Genomic DNA, 19,795 nt, shown 5'->3' on the forward strand with positions numbered 1-19,795 from the left:
CTCCAAATGTACTGGCCCAGGCTTGACGTACTATTTGAAAGAATATTTGGAAGAAATAAAAAACAGATTTTCAGACCTTCGAAATATTCGAGGCTGTTTCAATCTCGTAAAGAACCCTTGGTACGTTGTCCATGTCGATCTCTAATTATTCTGCCAATCTGGGTTTCATAAAACTCATTTGATAAATGAAATGTTCGAACTTCAACACGACACACGGTTTAAAACTCTTTCATTCTCATAGATAATACTTCGGATGTTTCACGTGATGGTCTCAAATTATTCTGCCAATTGGAGTTTCATGTAGCTCATTTGATAAATGAAATATTCGAACGACACACAGCTTAAAGTTCTTTTTACAGAACATCGTGAAACACAGATGTACACTGAACTTCGGAGATATGAGTGTAGCAATTATAAAAATTTGCCTGATTGTGCACAGTTTATTACAAAACTATTTCCTTCAATTTACCTTTGAGAAACTTATTTTCAAAAATAACGTACTTGAAAAATAAATATCGTAATTGGTGTCCAGTCATTTAAAAGACTCATTGAGGATTGCATGTAGTCCAAACGATGCAAATATGGACGAAAATACCGAAAACGTACATCAGAAGTCACATTTATTAACAGTTCTATTTTTGTCCTTAAGCGTTTTTTTGCAGTTAGAAGAACAAAAATCTGTATTAGAGAACAAACCTATAACTTTCTTATAAAGCCATTGGTATGTGAAGGGTGTTGGAAATGCTCGCCGGCTTCTTGTCATTTCGAAAGTTTGAGATTGACGGCATTAGAGTGAAGATTATGTGACCATTTGAATAATGTAACATAATTTTTTAATTAACAACTGGCTGATGTGGCATAAAAACACTTTGAAATCAACTTCAGGAACTAAATACACTGATCCCATACTCGTTTCTGCTAGCGACTCGAAATGATCAAATTACTAATGTGTCACTTCCTTTGCTGCACCCTTCATACGCACCTGTCAACCGACATGAACATTACAAGATTACGCAGACCACGTGAATTTTAATTGAGACCAATGTACCTTATTCCTGTGAAAATAGACTAGTGCACTGTATTCTTTCCTATAGCTGACTGCAAATTGATCAGCAGCACTTTCCGTCATTTCCTACACTCGCAAACATGGTGGGAGTCGTTCCATGGAATTCTGGTAATGGCGAATCACGTCTTTGGCTCATGCTACCACAACGATTATTCCACTCAGAGATAACACTAGACTCCCGTCATTCCCATGAATAATCACAAAAAATGTAATTGTTGTTAACAGGGCACGTACCTACTATCGATTCCCATCAATACATCCGCGGTGATTTAAAATTCGTACGCCCTTTATTGCAGAATTTTAATATTGTAAACACGGCCGATCATTGTCAGCAACAGCACAATAATTTTATTCGACAAATAGGTAAGGTACAGCTAATTGTAGCGGCGACAAGTGAAAAATTTTACCAATTGACCTCAATTATTTTATAATTGGTAGTTTAACATTGCGAGGAATAAAATAATATGAAGGAAAAAAGTTATGGTAGCAGCGAGAATCGAACCCAAACCAACAAGTTACCACGTAATGCGCTTGACCATTTCGTCAAGACATCCACAGAGCTACGATTTCGCAAAAGTGCTTCATACTTTACGCCTAAATCTTTAGAGAGCCTTTTACCTTTTCCTATAGACCATTCAGGTAAAATATTCTAGGAACTTGAGAGGGGCATCTGCTCGCTTTCTCCTCCAACGATCTGCAGGAAAATGGCCTCTTTAACAGATCTACAGAATTCGCCATGTTGCTTGCAGATTACGTTACACGCACTTTCGAAGAAAAATATTGACCTGGTGCTGCGAGCAATGAAGCGCCCTAGTGCCGGAAAAGGATGACGTCACATCAGATCATGCACAGCCGAAATGAGACAGCTGCGCCCCTCTCTGAATTGACCATCATTTCAGCACTCGACACTTGTTTATAGTTATCACGAAGAGAGTGCTAGAAAACATGTTTTCGTCCTTTTTATTTGAATATTAGTTCGCATTCGAAGAGAAATGGCGTACTTTTACTGCGATTGCAAGCTCTCTTTCGAAGAGAATTGGCGTACTAATGCGATTTCCGGCTGCATTCGAAGAGAAATCTCACAATTTAAGAATGATATTCGCAGCTGCTGTGACGCACCAGCACATGATAAGTGGCTGCCACTTGGCAATACTTGCGAATGGTAAGTATTTATTCCTTACAGACTTCTAAATTACATTTCCATTTGTTACAGGTGTTAAAGTTTAATATCTTCTGAACAATGGTAACTGATTTATATCCGACTCCTATAAATAATAAAACTTACCATTTTCAGCTGTCAAATGTACCTGGCTCTTTCTTCAGCCCAGAAATACACTGGAACAATAGTAGTAGGCGCGCGAAAAGTTGGGCGTGTGTGCCTCGTATCAGTCACATGCTACGGTATAAATTTCAAAGGGAAGTACACGCATTCATGAATATACGTTATAGAGACAGTCAGCTTCAAATGCAGTACATATTTTTAGAAAGGAATATAAAACAAAGTTAAGGCTGTTGTAGTACAATGCAATGAGTAGAAAAAAAATGACTTTTAAATACAGTGACGGTAAAAAAAAAAAATCGCAGCACAAAGAACGAATTGTGCCACGTAAACGAAAGTGGATAGGCGTGTTTCTGCATCTGAAAAAAGATGTATGTTCAAATTTCGCGCCAGTAGCATAAGAGTGGCGCTAGTAGTGCCACTAAGAGGATGCAAATCAGGATTGCTTTAAATGGTAAGTCGATGTTCGTCAAGAGTGCTTTTAAGAAGACAAAGACGCCATCATCAACCCCTCACTAAGTTTGAACGAGATCGTGTAATAGGACTACGAGAAGTTGGATGTTCCTTCTGCGATATTGCAGAAAGACTTGGAAGTAATGTAGCCATGGTACATAACTGCTGGCAGCGGTGGTTACGAGAATGTACGGCTTCAAGAAGATCGGGCTCCGAATGGCCACGTGGCACTACCGAGAGGGAAGACCATTGCGTTCGGCGTTTGGGTCTGGCGCATCGTACTGACTGCATCTGCAGCGTCCATTTAAACAGCAGTTAGCACTGATGTCACATGCAATCCTCAATGAGTCTTTTAAATGACTGGACACCGATCTATTTCTTCAAATTAATTTGTATACAATTTCAGTCTGGCTTCAAATAAAAATACACTCCTGGAAATGGAAAAAAGAACACATTGACACCGGTGTGTCAGACCCACCATACTTGCTCCGGACACTGCGAGAGGGCTGTACAAACAATGATCACACGCACGGCACAGCGGACACACCAGGAACCGCGGTGTTGGCCGTCGAATGGCGCTAGCTGCGCAGCATTTGTGCACCGCCGCCGTCAGTGTCAGCCAGTTTGCCGTGGCATACGGAGCTCCATCGCAGTCTTTAACACTGGTAGCATGCCGCGACAGCGTGGACGTGAACCGTATGTGCAGTTGACGGACTTTGAGCGAGGGCGTATAGTGGGCATGCGGGAGGCCGGGTGGACGTACCGCCGAATTGCTCAACACGTGGGGCGTGAGGTCTCCACAGTACATCGATGTTGTCGCCAGTGGTCGGCGGAAGGTGCACGTGCCCGTCGACCTGGGACCGGACCGCAGCGACGCACGGATGCACGCCAAGACCGTAGGATCCTACGCAGTGCCGTAGGGGACCGCACCGCCACTTCCCAGCAAATTAGGGACACTGTTGCTCCTGGGGTATCGGCGAGGACCATTCGCAACCGTCTCCATGAAGCTGGGCTACGGTCCCGCACACCGTTAGGCCGTCTTCCGCTCACGCCCCAACATCGTGCAGCCCGCCTCCAGTGGTGTCGCGACAGGCGTGAATGGAGGGACGAATGGAGACGTGTCGTCTTCAGCGATGAGAGTCGCTTCTGCCTTGGTGCCAATGATGGTCGTATGCGTGCTTGGCGCCGTGCAGGCGAGCGCCACAATCAGGACTGCATACGACCGAGGCACACAGGGCCAACACCCGGCATCATGGTGTGGGGAGCGATCTCCTACACTGGCCGTACACCACTGGTGATCGTCGAGGGGACACTGAATAGTGCACGGTACATCCAAACCGTCATCGAACCCATCGTTCTACCATTCCTAGACCGGCAAGGGGACTTGCTGTTCCAACAGGACAATGCACGTCCGCATGTATCCCGTGCCACCCAACGTGCTCTAGAAGGTGTAAGTCAACTACCCTGGCCAGCAAGATCTCCGGATCTGTCCCCCATTGAGGATGTTTGGGACTGGATGAAGCGTCGTCTCACGCGGTCTGCACGTCCAGCACGAACGCTGGTCCAACTGAGGCGCCAGGTGGAAATGGCATGGCAAGCCGTTCCACAGGACTACATCCAGCATCTCTACGATCGTCTCCATGGGAGAATAGCAGCCTGCATTGCTGCGAAAGGTGGATATACACTGTACTAGTGCCGACATTGTGCATGCTCTGTTGCCTGTGTCTATGTGCCTGTGGTTCTGTCAGTATGATCATGTGATGTATCTGACCCCAGGAATGTGTCAATAAAGTTTCCCCTTCCTGGGACAATGAATTCACGGTGTTCTTATTTCAATTTCCAGGAGTGTATTTTATTAGTCATATGTCCATTTATCTTGTTTGGTCCTTGCAATTTCAAATTCAGTTTGTTGAATTTCTGTGCAATATCGGACAAAAAACGCTGGAAGTGTCCACCATCACTAGCACCGAGAGAGAACCAGCTTTCATCAGAAAACACAACACACCTCCACTGTGTCCTCCAATTAAGTCTCGCCTGACTCCACTGAAGTCGCAAATGGCAGGGGTTTGGCATAATATTTATCACTTTGTTGTAAGAATGAAATAGTCTGCAGCTCGTGGTCGTGCGGTAGCGTTCTCGCTTCCCACGCCCGGGTTCGATTCCCGGCTGTGTCAGGGATTTTCTCTGCCTCGTGATGACTGGGTGTTGTGTGCTGTCCTTAGGTTAGTTAGGTTTAAGTAGTTCTAAGTTCTAGGGGACTGATGACCATAGATGTTAAGTCCCATAGTGCTCAGAGCCATTTGAACCATTTTTTAAGAATCAAATATACTACTGGCCATTAAAATTGCTACACCACGAAGATGACGTGCTACAGACGCGAAATTTAACAGACAGGAAGAAGATGCTATGAGATGCAAATGATTAGCTTTTCAGAGCATTCACACAAGATTGGCGCCGGTGGCGACACCTACAACGTGCTGAAAAAATGGTTCAAATGGCTCTGAGCACTATGGGACTTAACTTCTGAGGTCATCAGTCCCCTAGAACTTAGAACTACTTAAACCTAACTAACCTAAGAACATCACACACATCCATGCCCGAGGCAGGATTCGAACCTGCGACCGTAGCGGTCGCGAGGTTCCAGGCTGTAGCGCCTACAACCGCTCGGCCAACCCGGGCACGGAAAGTTTCCAACCGATTTCTCATAAACAAAAAGCAGTTGATCGGCGTTGCTTGGTGAAACGTTGTTGTGATGCCTCATGCAAGGAGGAGAAATTCGTACCATCACGTTTCCCACTTTGATAAAGGTCGGATTGTAGCCTATCGCGATTGCGGTTTATCGTATCGCGACATTGCTGCTCGCGTTGGTCGAGATCCGATGACTGTTAGCAGAATATGGAATCAGTGGGTTCAGGAGGGTAATACGGAACACCGTGCTGGATCCCAACGGCCTCGTATCACTATCAGTCGAGATGACAGGCATCTTATCCGTATGGCTGTAACGGATCGTGCAGCCACGTCTCGATCCCTGAGTCAACAGATGGGGACGTTTGCAAGACAACAACCATCTGCACGAACACTTCGACGAAGATTGCAGCAGCATGGACTATCAGCTCGGAGTCCATGGCTGCGGTTACCCTTGACGCTGCATCACAGACAGGAACGCCTGCGATAGTGTACTCAACGACGAACCTGGGTGCACGAATGGCAAAACGTCACTTATTCGGATGAATCCAGGTTCTATTTACAGCATCATGATGGTCGCATCCGTGTTTGGCGACATCGCGGTGAACGCACATTGGAAGCGTGTATTCGTCATCGCCATACTGGCATATCACGCGGCGTGATGGTATGGGATGCCATTGGTTACACGTCTCGGTCACCTCTTGTTCGCATTGACGGCACTTTGAACAGTGGACGTCACATTTCAGATGTGTTACGACCCATGGCTCGATCCTTCATTCGATCCCTGCGAAACCCTACATTTCAGCAGGATAATGCACGACCGCATGTTGTTGCCCTGTACGAGCCTTTCTGGATACAGAATATGTTCGACTGATGCCCTGGCCAGCACATTCTCCAGTTCTCTCACCAATTGAAAACGTCTGGTCAATGGTGGCCGAACAACTGGCTTGTCACAAGACGCCAGTCACTACTCTTGATGAACTGTGCTATCGTGTTGAAGCTGCATGGGCAGCTGTACCTGTAGACGCCATCCAAGCTCTGTTTGACTCAATGCCCAGGCGTATCAAGGCCGTTATTACGGCCAGAGGTGGTTGTTCTGGGTACTGGTTTCTCAGGATCTATGCACCCAAATTGCGTGAAAATGTAATCACATGTCAGTTGTAGTATAATATATTTGTCCAACGTATACCCGTTTATCATCCGCATTTCTTCTTGGTGTAGCAATTTTAATGGCCAGTAGTGTACTTCCACATATCAAATTGGCAAACCTTTCTAGCACTTTTCCTTTGCTTAGCCAAATGAAATTTATAACTGTTATGACTCTCGTCATAACATCCTCCAGTTTATTACTTGAAATTTGACATGCCAAACTCAGTTGCTTTCTTGATGCAGTAAGCACTAAATGGAGAGTAAGTCTGATAACTTCCATTCTCTCTCAATCAATGCTATCACACCAATTTTTATGCCCATCACTGACAGGCGACCGTCTACAAACATTGATAGTAAATTGGTTGTAGGTAAGACAGTATTTTTCTACAAAATCTTTAACTTCATCATTAAAATCACAAACTTTCATTTGAACTCTCATGGTTATAATTGCCAGAAAGTATTCTTCTATTATCCCATCATTTGTGCACTAATACCCAGCCGGCCGGAGTGGCCGTGCGGTTCTAGGCGTTACAGTCTTGAGCCGAACGACCGCTAAGGTCCTGCTCCGGGCATGGATGTGAGTGATGTCCTTAGGTTAGTTTGGTTTAATTAGTTCTAAGTTCTAGGCGACTGATGACCTCAGAAGTTAAATCGCATAGTGCTCGGAGCCACTTTTGAACTAATACCCAAATAATGAAAATTGAGCCATTGGAGCTAAATATGTGCTGGAATTACAGGCAAGACTATAGTATTTGTGTATTTTTACGTTTTTAATTACTCCGTCAGACGTATAGTATGATTCAATTGCCCCTCACCATGAGCCTTATGTAACCTGCAACACCTTCAGCTACCAGGTGCGAAATTTTAATATTCTCTCGCTCGCTATGCTCAAACTCTTGGCCTACAGAAATTATGAACAGGATCTTTTCGTAGGTAATTTAATGTAGTTAAATTTTCTACTGGTATATGTTTCCGTTAGTTTTCGAATTATTAAAAAAAAACGTACCTTCAAACACGTTTTCCTTTAATGAGTCGAAAACCGTGACCTCGACCTAAATATATATCCCACTACAAAATTTAACTAAATTAAATTTCTTACAAAAAGGTCCTCTTCATTTTTTCATTTCGACTAATAGTTTGCGCGTAGCGAGCGAGAAAATATGAAAATCTCACATGTGGTTTTTGAAGGTGTTGCAGGTTGTATAAAACCTATCAGCAGGGGCAGCTCAGTCACTTTGTATATTTTGAAATGTCTTCTATATGGCGGTGACACTTAGATTCTGAAAGTGTAAGCGTATTTGTCTCATCCAATATTTGTTTCCTGTTTGGGAAACGTTGAAACAAAGTTTGAGAAAGAGTTATCAATTATTGCTTCACTAATTCAGCATTACTGAAAGGTTTCATACTTTTTGCAAGAAGATTACGTGCTTCATATGATCCTTTCGTGATAGCCACATTTTGCTCAACTGCTGCTTACATGAAGTTTTGTTGACGTTGAATTGTTGATTTTAGGTGAGCAATTTTTTTCCGTTCTTTCATTTGTATCTAAAGGAAAAGCTGCTGTAAATGAAGTTTGCTTACTTATTTAGTGTCGAAATACATTGCATCTCTTCATTCCCACAAGCGTTACCCGGCATATTAAGCAAATAGCAGTACGTTCTTTGTGTCCACTTATGAAACTAAATTCTGCTTCCCATTTTTCTTGGATATTTGTTGTCTTCACTTATCTTCCTCTAAGTCACTATTTTTTACGATACATCAGACGTCATTTATTCCAACAAAGATAATCATACGACAAACGAATACAAATACTTTCAACGCGACGAACGCTCAGGAGTGCCGAAGCCTTGTGTCAGGCTGACACTGAGGGACATGACAAAGCTGAGGTGGCGCGTGCGGGCCCGTCTTCGGCTTCTCCCTCGTGCTGTTCTCCGTCGTTACGCCCTTAATGTTAGCGAGCTTTTGTAGAGGGGATTCGAACACAGGTCCTGTCAGTGAGAGCACTCATGTATGGTTAAGAGATCTCCTGTCGTGCGAAAAATTGGAAAAGATACCTCGCAAGCTATTTAATTCTTTGTAAAAATGATAACAGGTTCTGAGTAACAATTATAAACTACTGGCCATTAAAATTGCTACACCAAGAAAAAATGCAGATGATAAACGGGTATTCATAGGACAAATAGATTATATTGGAACTGACATGCGATTACATTTTCACGCAATTTGGGTGCATAGATCCTGAGAAATCAGCACCCAGAACAACCACCTCTGGTCGTAATAACGGCCTTGATACGCCTGGGCATTGAGTCAAATAGAGCTTGGATGGCGTGTACAGGTACAGCTGCCCATGCAGCTTCAACACGATACCACAGTTCATCAAGAGTAGTGATTGGCGTATTGTGACGAGCCAGTTGCTCGACCACCATTGACCAGACGTTTTCAATTGGTGAGAGAACTGGAGAATTTGCTGGCCAGGGCAGCAGTCGAACATTTTCTGTATCCAGAAAGGCCCGTACAGGACATGCAACATGCGGTCGTCCATTATTCTGCTGAAATGTAGGGTTTCGCAGGGATAGAATGAAGGGTTGAGCCACGGGTCGTAACACAGCTGAAATATAACGTTTACTGTTCAGAGTGCCGTCAATGCGAACAAGAGGTGACCGAGATGTGTAACCAGTGGCATCCCATACCATCATGCCGAGTGATACGCCAGTATGGCGATGACGAATACACGCTTCCAATGTGCGTTCACCGCGATTACGCCAAACACGGATGCGACCATCATGATGCTGTAAACAGAACCTGGATTCATACGAAAAAATGACGTTTTGCCATTCGTGCACCCAGGCGCTCCTGTCTGTGATGCAGCGTCAAGGGTAACCGCAGCCATGGACTCCGAGCTGATAGTCCATGCTGCTGCAAACGTCGTCGATCTGTTCGTGCAGATGGTTGTCGTCTTGCAAACGTCCCCATCTATTGACTCAGGTATCGAGACATGGCTGCACGATCCGTTACAGCCATGCTGATAAGATGCCTGTCATCTCGACTGCTAGTGATACGAGGCCGTTGGGATCCAGCACGGCGTTCCGTATTACCCTTCTGAACCCACCGATTCCATATTCTGCTAACAGTCATCGGATCTCGACCAACGCGAGCAGCAATGTCGCTATACGATAAGCCGCAATCGCGATAGGCTACAATCCGACTTTTATCAAAGTTGGAAAACCGAGCAAGGTGGCGCAGTGGTAGCACACTGGACTCGCATTCGGGAGGACGACGGTTCAATCCCGCGTCCGGCCATCCTGATTTAGGTTTTCCGTGATTTCCCTATATCGCTCCAGGCAAATGCTGGGATGGTTCCTTTCAAAGGGCACGGCCGACTTCCTTCCCCATTCTTCCCTAATCCGATGAGACCGATGACCTCGCTGTTTGCTCTCTTCCCCCCAAACCAACAACAACAAAGTCGGAAACGTGATGGTACGTATTTCTCCTCCTTACACGAGGCATCACAAAAACGGTTCATCAGGCAACGCCGGTCAACTGCTGTTTGTGTATGAGAAATCGGTTGGAAACTTTCCTTATGTCAGTACGTTGTAGGTGTCGCCACCGGCGCCAACCTTGTGTGAATGCTCTGAAAAGCTAATCAATTTCATATCACAGCATCTTCTTCCTGTCGGTTAAATTTCGCGTCTGTAGCATTTCTATCTTTTTGGTGTAGCAATTTTAATGGCCAGTAGTGTATAACGGATAAAGATAGAATTCAGACTTCAAGATTCGAATTAGGTATTTCAGATGAACGGTTAACGAACGAATCGAAAACAGCAAGAATAAAGGAACGTAACAGTTCACAAATGTTTTAATATTGATTTATATCCATTTAAAAATTGCTAAAGTACGTCGCCCATCGTGTGAATGAATTTTCTTTTAAGTAAAAGCAGAAGTAAATGAATGAAAAAATGGTATAAGTGAAAGACCGATTCTAAATTTGGCAGTGTGGTACCGATCAGTAGTGGAAGGAGCTCAGCAGAAAATAGTGACGTGGCCTTAGTCCCCACGGCGAAAGAGTCTAAGCAGTTACAACTGGAAAAGACAAAAATGCAAGGAACACCTTCTTCTCGTGTACCCTTCATATGAACGAGGCTACGTAAAAACAGTTACATGTTTGGCCTTGAATCCAGATCTTTATTTTCTAAAATTACAAGGTAAATTTCAGTATAAAAATATTTTAATTATTACGGCTTGTAATGCGCTTTCTGTTACGTACTTCTTGTAAGGCATGTTCAGCTGCGTGCAACTCACTGCGTCTTCTAAATGTGGAAACTTCGACTGTCACGTGAGACAGTATTCTCAGTAAAATCACTTTTCACCTTACAGCCGACGGTTTCAGATTCGTGCCAACCTGAGCACTCTAACAATTGTGAGACAACAGTTGCGTGATGAAACGTTGTTGGTTTTACTGTGTGTGCGAATGAATCTGTAGTAGTAGTTTTAAATTAACTGCCGAATATAAGTCTCTATCACAAAAGTTTGCTAAGTAATTTAAACTCCTGTTTTTCTACTCACCGCGTTGTATTACAACAGCCTCAGTTAATTTAATAAACCTTGCTACATTTAAGTATTGGATTTTTAAAGACAGTCTGTGCAAATGGGCACTCACGAATTCGCGATACATCGGTATAAAAATTTATACGACAGATAGTGATCAGTCTCACATGCCCATGGGATGACGGTACTTGACGACTAACAATGAAACATTCCCGCTTTTATTCACTGTAATACCGCAATGGCCGCATTACCCCTCTGCCCCTAAGGTGAGCGGCATACTTCTCTCAACTCAATTCACCATCGTCAGTTAAAATTAAACACAGCTTAAATATTGCTGTCTCTAAGTATTTTTGTTTGTTACTGAGCAGAAAACTCTTAACGTTAATTGACGTTTTCTGATTCGGCCGCAATTTGCTACAAGCATATCTTCTCGCTATGTATAAACTGAAGTTCGCTACTCGCTTCTGTCTGAATGTAGTGGCTAATCGCAGAAACTGTAGCGGGAGACGTTGATACTCGCGGCGGACAGGCGCTGCCGCTCCGCCGACAAGTGAGCGGCGCCTTTGATTGACAGCTCGCGTTGTTGGCAGGTCACGGTGGGGCAGTTCACGCACGCCTGTAGGAACTGCAGTATGCTGGCCGGTGGCCCGTGCCGCTTAAATCGTTTAACTTATATGAAAGTGATTATGCTGAGTCACCTAACGTTCTTCTCCGATTTGTAAACATACCGGTGACTCTAAGTGATGTCCTCCAAACATACAAAATTACCGCTACGGGGAACAAATCGTCTAGCAGTAGATACTCAGTGTTAGCCGTACGATGCCGGGTCGGGTCTCTAGAATCAAACGGCTGAAAATCACAGGGTGCACGAAAACCTGATTAGGGCCGCATGCGGCTCGTGGTCAGCAGTTTGACGACCACTCATCAAGATCTTTCACGTGCTTAGCTAAAAACACACGCACACACACACACACATGGAAAGACCATTACAGTCTCCTTACGATAATTGGAAAATTATGATCATAAGTGGACTTTTTCACTTATAGCACTTCTTCGATTTGTATTGAAGCTGCCAAAGTGTATACTAGATCTTAACAAAACTGTTAAACTTTTTCATGGCTGCTAAGTCTTTACTCAGGAAGAGTGATCTAAGTAAAGCCTTAATGGAAATGTATCCACATTTTCCTCCCGTCAGAAAGGTGCTCAACGTAAACATACCAAAGAATACTGGTTTACTAACTCTGTGTATCAACTCACATCCATAACTAACTCAAAAATGTAATGTCTAGTGCAAATGACTGAGAAATTAATATGATTAACTCATACATTTTTTCACTATCTTCTTTGTTCCTTATGTAAATTTTAAGTTTTAATAGAACGAAGTGTTTTGCAACATATCATGGGGACTATATTTCAGAGGAACTACTCAATAACTTCATGGATACATCATTACTCTTATTAAATAGCTTTCTGTACTCTTTAAATTCAGTGTTTTGTAGATTACAAAAGTGTTACGAGGAATGGTTATAGCCGTTGTTAGTTTACTTAGTTAGTTACAAGTTCCATAGATCATTTGAACAATTCTTTAATCGAAACGCTCTGGAACGAGTCAGTTTACAGGATATGAATACATGATTATTGCGAACAAAAATGAAAATATTATTATTTTCAGCCCTACTCATGCAACTACCCTTAAAAACAAGTCTTTTTTGGCAGGCAACCGGTTTTTAAATGGAAACTCGTCAACGGAATAGAAGGCGTAGTCCAGGAGAAATGATTTTAAATTAAAATTAAAGCTTGCTTCTCTACCTGTCAGACAATTTATGTTATTGGGTAACGGATAAAAAATTCCTCCACTGTTGTAGGTATGTACGTTACTTTTCTTCTCAAATTGTGATGAATTATTAATGACGAATTTCATTAGCGAATATATGTGTTGTGATGACTGCAGTTAAAGTGCCTAGCTCCTTGACGAAGTTCCTCCATGACGTCCGTGGATGAACATCACATATTATTCTTGCTCGCTTTTGTGCAATCAATACTTTCTTTCCAACTGATGAGTTATAACAGAAAATTATTCTGTGCGACATCACTGAGTGGAAAATGCAAAATATGTCAGTAGGTTGCTACGATTATTTCCAAGCTCAGCAATTATTCCAAGAGCAAAAGTAGCTGAACTGGATTGTTTGAGAATCTCAGTAATATGTTTCTTCCAGTTCAAGGTTTCATCAATAGGTACACCCAAAGATTTGGAGCATTCCACCCCTACAGTCTCCTCCTCATGCGCTGCCTCAATTGTTGCTAAGACTCTGTTTGTTGTATACAACTGAATGTAGTGTGTTTTTTTTTAATTTAAGATGAGTTCATTTCTTGAGACCCACTTAATAATTCTTTGGAAAAATCATCTATTAACTCTTCTGTTGCGCTCTTTCTAATCGGATTTATTGTAACACTAATATCGTCTGCAAAAGTACCAACATTGTTTGTTGAATGTTAAGTGGAAGGTCATCCACATATATGAAGAACAGGAGCAGACTCAAAATTGAACCCTGTGGGACTCACATTGTGACCTTTTTTTTATCCCAGTCACTAAAATTTTCAGCCTTTCTGACACTGTCTGAATCATTCAGTACGACTTTTTGCATTCTGTTTGTCAAGTATGATTCCTACCAGTTGTGTGAAAGCCATAAATTCCATAAAACTTGAGTTTTTCTAAGAGTGTATCATAATCTACACAATCGAAGGCCTTGGAAATTCCAACTGGAGATTCATTTTTTGAACACAACCTACGACCAGCCTAGAGACAGAAGTGATAACACTTTCTGCAGGACTTGACCATCATTTTGCAGGACAATGCTCAAGTGCGTACAGTGCAAGCTGTTATTGATTTGTTTGACTGGTGGGCTGCTAAGTTGTGTACCACCTACTGCACTCCCCTGACTTCAGTCCTCGTGAGTTCAACTCGATTTCTACACTGAAGGAAACACTTCACGGCATTCACTTCAGAACTGCTACAAAGTCGTCAGGCAATAGACCGCGCCGCTCGAACTGTCAACACAACTGGCACTGCTAAGAGTTCCACATCGCTGGCAACGGGTTATAAACAATGTTGGTGGCTACTTTGAAGGTCAGTAAAACTTTGAAACACGTATCTATTTTGTACGAGCTGTAAATAAATAGTTGCCACTATTAAAGTTCCAGCCCTCGTAATTGTATTAATTTCGGTGAAGGATGTTGCTGCTAGTTGTAGTTACTTCAAGTTTTGTGGGGTGACATTTTTAATATATTCTCTTGCTTCATCAACTGAACGATTAAATGCTCTATTTGCTGCTACGTTTTGAAAGTGATTGTTAAAAATACTTGCAGCTTGTGAATTATAACACTGTCGTTTAGTTTTATTGTTACAGAATCTTGTACACTGACTGGTTGCCCTGTCTCCTGCTTGATGTCGCATATAGTTTTAATCTTATTGTCTGTATTATTTGTTTCCTTCAGGACATGCATACATTTAGAACATTTTAATGACTTCCTTAAAACGCAACCATATTTTTTGTAATGTGCAAGTAATGTCAGAACTTGACTTACTCTGGCCTTTACACAAATTTCCCTCTTCCTCTTAAATGACACTTTAATTCCCTTAGCTATCCGTAGCTTACTTGTTTTCTAATAGATCTTTTTGATATTTTTTTTAGGAATGTAACTTTCAAATATTGACACAAAGTTAATATGGAATAAATTGAATCTGACATTAGCATTCTTTCTACATATATATCATCTGATACCACCTCGTTTAGCTTACTCTGAAAACATTGTGTTCTGTTGTTATTAATTAGCCTAACTACTTTATATGAACCTGCCTGAGGGTTGTAAGGTGCCATACTATTTATTTCCATTAATTGTGTGTCATGATCAGATAGTCTATTAACGATTAGGTACACATTAATTGTTTCAGCCTGAGCACTGTCTATAAAAACGTTATCAATCAGTGTCCTACTATTTTGCTGCAGACGAGTTGGAAAACTGACTACTGAAATTAAACTGAAACACTCAAATAGTAATTCTACTTCATTTTTCCTGCCTGTGACATTTAAGAAATTACACTGAAATCTCCACAAACTACTAACTGATTCTTATTGTCTGACAAGTAACTCCACAATTTTCAGAAAAGTATTCTGTGGTAAGAACTCATAAGCACATGCTGTGATCAACACAAAAACTATTTGTTTCAACACTTTTGACTTTGTGTCCAACTTTTACATATGCTGCAACTCATCTCTTTTCCATTTAAGTCTACACGAAAATGATGAACATCTATGATCCCTGATATTTAACTTCTCCATCCCTGTGATTACATGGTGTTCAGAGAAGCACAGAACATCCATCACTTCAGGATTTTCGACATTTTCTAGGCGTGCAAAAAGCTCATCTATCTTGTTTTTCAACCGTCTAATGCTCTGATGGTGTTAAGTTTCATAGTTCGGTATGGTGCGGTGTTCTGCGAGTATTCATTGATCTCCCAATCAGTTTCTAAACTAATTTCATAGAATGCAGTCAGATTGTTGATCCAGTATCTACCAATCCTACTTGGTTACCTCCATTTCTGGCACTTATGGTATCACGTATGAAGTATTCGAATAGGGTTATTATATGCGGAATCTATGCTGTTTACAGCAGATATGGTCAGTTTGTTCGAAGTAGATCTTTATGCAGGGACACATAATATGTTCTAGGAGTTATTGTAATATGAGATGTATAGAATTGTAGTTATCAACAGCAGTTCAGCTTCCTTTCTTTTGTGAAATATCATTTCAGAACTGATTTACTTGATATATCTTAAATATTCTGTAGTCCAAGCAATTCTGTTAACCAAAGGCGAAATACTTATAGTGGTCTTCCTTGTCTCACGGACTTCGTGGATAAGTGTTCTGATTTGGAGTATAGATTGGTGTTCGAAATTAAAGCAACAAACGGTAATTTTGTGAGGTTGCGTTTATTTTGTCAGTAAACAGTATAGACAGGAGATAGTAAAGTAGAAACAATATAAAGAATACAGAATGTAAACAACTGCAACATGCATAACGGAAGACGAAAATGATATTCGTTTATTCCAGCTTAATGGATTTGCACATACATTCTGACAGCTGTTTAATGTGCTCAGTGTGGGGTTTGACCTCATCTGGCAGCAGTATAGGCCTAACAACGATAGGGCATGCTGTGAATGATGTCATCAATCTCATGTTGAAACAGTAACGCCCATTCTTCACTCAGAGCTGCTCGCAAGTCTTGGAGAGTGGTTCGTGGATGGTGACGTGGTACAACCCACCCGTCTCCCAGGTGCACCTCCGGCATGCTCTATGGGATTTAAATTGGGACAGCGAGCAGGCCACGCCATCCGCGCAATATCTTTCGTTTCCAAGAAAACATCAACCACCCATGCTCTGTGAGATCGAGCACTGTCGTACATTAATACGAAGTCTAGGCCCGCAGCTCCTCAGAGTAACCGCACATTAGGTCCCAAGGTCTCGTCACGATACCTGACAGCAATTAAACCTTGCCAATTCACCCGTACAATTTCATGGCGATGCATTCGAGTGGTCAACATAATCCCTGCTCACACCATTAGCGATATTTCTCGATATCGGTCTCTTTACACAATGTCTTGGTGCCGAAATAGTGTTCCACGTTCCTTCCAGATGTGAATCCGTCGAGAACCACTCTCCGGACCAAATCGTGACTCATCTGGGAAGAGAACATTGGCCACTGTTCCATCGTCCAGGTGGCATGTGAACGACACAACTTTAGACGTTCCCTTCAGTGAAGACACGTCAGAGGTACAAATACAGCACGTCTCTGACAATAAAGGTCACTCTGCCGAAGCCTTCTGTACACCAGTTACCTCTGTACAATACGTCCAGTGGATGCTGGGAGGTCAAATATCAGTTGCCGTGCAGTACCAAGGCGGCACCGTCGTGCACTTACAGCCAAATAACGGTCCTCTCTTTCTGATGTCACACGTGGTCGGCCCTGCCCTGGTGTTCGGAATACAGTTTCGGTCTCTATACATTATCGCCACATTCGAGAAACAAGAGAAAGATTCCAATTAAGCTATCGGGCCACATCAATTTGTGTTTGTTCTGCTTTCATTCTTCCTATGGCAATCGACCGCAGAGAGCCTGGTAGACATCTTCTCTGTGCCATACTGTACCGTCTGTGACTGTGTACACAGCGACTGTGGATGTGGGACTGCACGGCAAACACTACCCCGTTTGATAGGTGCCCTGACGTCATCGTTGGTGTGGTTGTCCGTTGACCGGAATGCCATTTTCCGTACAGAACACGATCGTACGGACATCTATTGACAATTTGTATGATTATATTGTGAGTTAGACAGAGTACGGGGAAATAGCGATTTGCCACTTTAATTTTGGTCATGTTCATAGGGGGTTATGTAAAAAAACTACGAATACAAAAATTTATAGTTTTTAGAGGACATAAAAAGAAACACCTTTTTGTGAAAGAAATGTCACAACTCGCAACACCGGCGCTGCGTGGGAGGTGCTGCGTGGGCCGTGGCCCCGGACGGCACAGATGAGTGGGCGTCAGTAAGCTGCTATGCAGGTTAATCCTGCCTGCATTCTCATTAGACCAGTTAATGCATTGTCATTCGGACTATATGGCTATTTACACATAACCCGAAAGCAACTGGACAAATGAATGTAGTTCAAAACTGAGTTGTAAGATTTGACGTAAAGAATACTGTATAAAGAAGGACTTACGGAGAATAAACTACCTGTTCTGCACACAGAGTTTATTCCCAGCCATAATGTCTTTCCCATGCGAAAATATTCCTTTCATTCGTTGAGGACGGCTGGAACTGCGTACAGGAGGAGTATCTTACTTAAGGACAAAAAATGTAGCTGCTATCATGAAGTAAAGTATGTCACTGAGTTAAGCAGGTTTACCCTACTTCAATAATTGATTACAGCGATGTTGTCCCGCATGGCCTTTCTCAGGAAAGCTTACGGTGCCTGTAACTGGTTATGAATGCCAATGTTCGTTATATCTGTGATGTTCGACTATTTGATAATATTTCACCAACATATGCACAGCTATCCTGACTGGGTGCAAACTGTCCTATCGACGAACACTGTCCCCAATATCTTTCCTCGGCCTTAATGCACACGTTCCCGCCACAACTAAATCCCTTCTGTCCCACTCCATAGTTCGTGCACCTTCTCGAAGTCCTTCTCAGTAGCAGGAACCCGACCCTGAAATAACCTCTCGCATTATATTAGAGAACTGAATAACATCTCCAGCTTCAGAAGACAATTAATGACATATCTACTAAAGCAACACTAAGGATTACCATTGCCCCTGTACGCACTCATTACCCTTGTACATACTTATTTCCAACCACTTTTTTCTCTTTTCCCAGCATTCATAGCAGGTGCAGTCTCCTTAAATTTCCTTTCCTCAGAACTTCTTATATCACAAAAGATCTATCTTGTACACCTACAAACTCTTTTTACATCTTAAGTTATTATTATTATTATTATCATTATTACTCTCAACATCAGTGGTGGCAGTAGCTGCTTTATTACAAGTACTACAAATATTAACTTTATTAGATTGTAGCCGGTATGATTTACTCACATTGCCACTTCAGACGCTCAAATCACTTTAATACTATTTCGGATATAAAAAATGTTATTTTTTTTTAGAAAACTATGCTGTAAAAGCAGGTACAGCATGTGTGAAACCGTGGTCCAATGTAAGAATGGGCCAGATGGCCCTGATTAATCGGGTTAACTAAATAAATAAAATAAAAACTTTCGTCTCTGTAGGCACTGTCAAAGGATACAGATTGTTGGTGAGTGATTTCTTCAAATTTCAGCCTTTTACAACTTTACCTGTACATATTTGAAAGTTTTTGTAATATAAACCACATAAACACATTGAATTAAAAACTTGTCAAGATAACACGCAAAAGTGGGTTACTTTAACCCGTTGTTTTTGCCGCACGAGTGGGGCTCAAGTGACGCTAAATTACATTTCTAATCATCAAATGCGATATTATTGTGAGCTCAACTTGTCCATAAAACAAATTGATTTACAAAACTTGACTGCTGTTGGTCAAATGCAGTTTATTGAAAGATTTTCGAGTAATTACCAAATAGAAGACGAGTATGCTCTAATCGAATGCATGAGGCCCACCAAGAAAGTCTGGAAACAGCCAACATCGAATGATATTTTGCTACACAAATGGGAAGTCACTGATGGAAAAATTAAATCTCCAAAACTTGTGAGCAAAGTTCTTTTTACAGTCACTTGGAAGCACAACATGTCAACTCCGGCGGTTCGTGTTTTGTGTGAGTGAATAGTTCTCCAAAAAAAGGGTCTCCCTTTGTAAATACATTTCAAAATGATTCATAAAATATTATTTACTTTGTTAAATGCTATTCAGTACAAAAACACTTGCATTATATAAAAACTGTGAAGCGCTTTGCGTGTCACGAAATAAATGTAGTTAACATATCATCTTGATCTAGTTTATCGGTAGTATCGCAGTAAACTTGTAAAATAACAATATGATTGGCTCGATCTTGTAACATTGTTGA

The 19,795-nt window shown here is 42.0% G+C and overlaps 1 protein-coding gene across 2 annotated transcripts in view; it reads right to left on the minus strand.

Moving 5' to 3' along the window:
• Window positions 1-19,795, minus strand: part of LOC124555782 — a 366,970-nt gene that overhangs the window by 231,774 nt on the left and 115,401 nt on the right. The gene's annotated exons all lie outside the window — the stretch shown is intronic.

This window comes from Schistocerca americana, chromosome X (genome assembly GCF_021461395.2).
Source record: "Schistocerca americana isolate TAMUIC-IGC-003095 chromosome X, iqSchAmer2.1, whole genome shotgun sequence".
Lineage (NCBI taxonomy): Eukaryota > Metazoa > Arthropoda > Insecta > Orthoptera > Acrididae > Schistocerca > Schistocerca americana.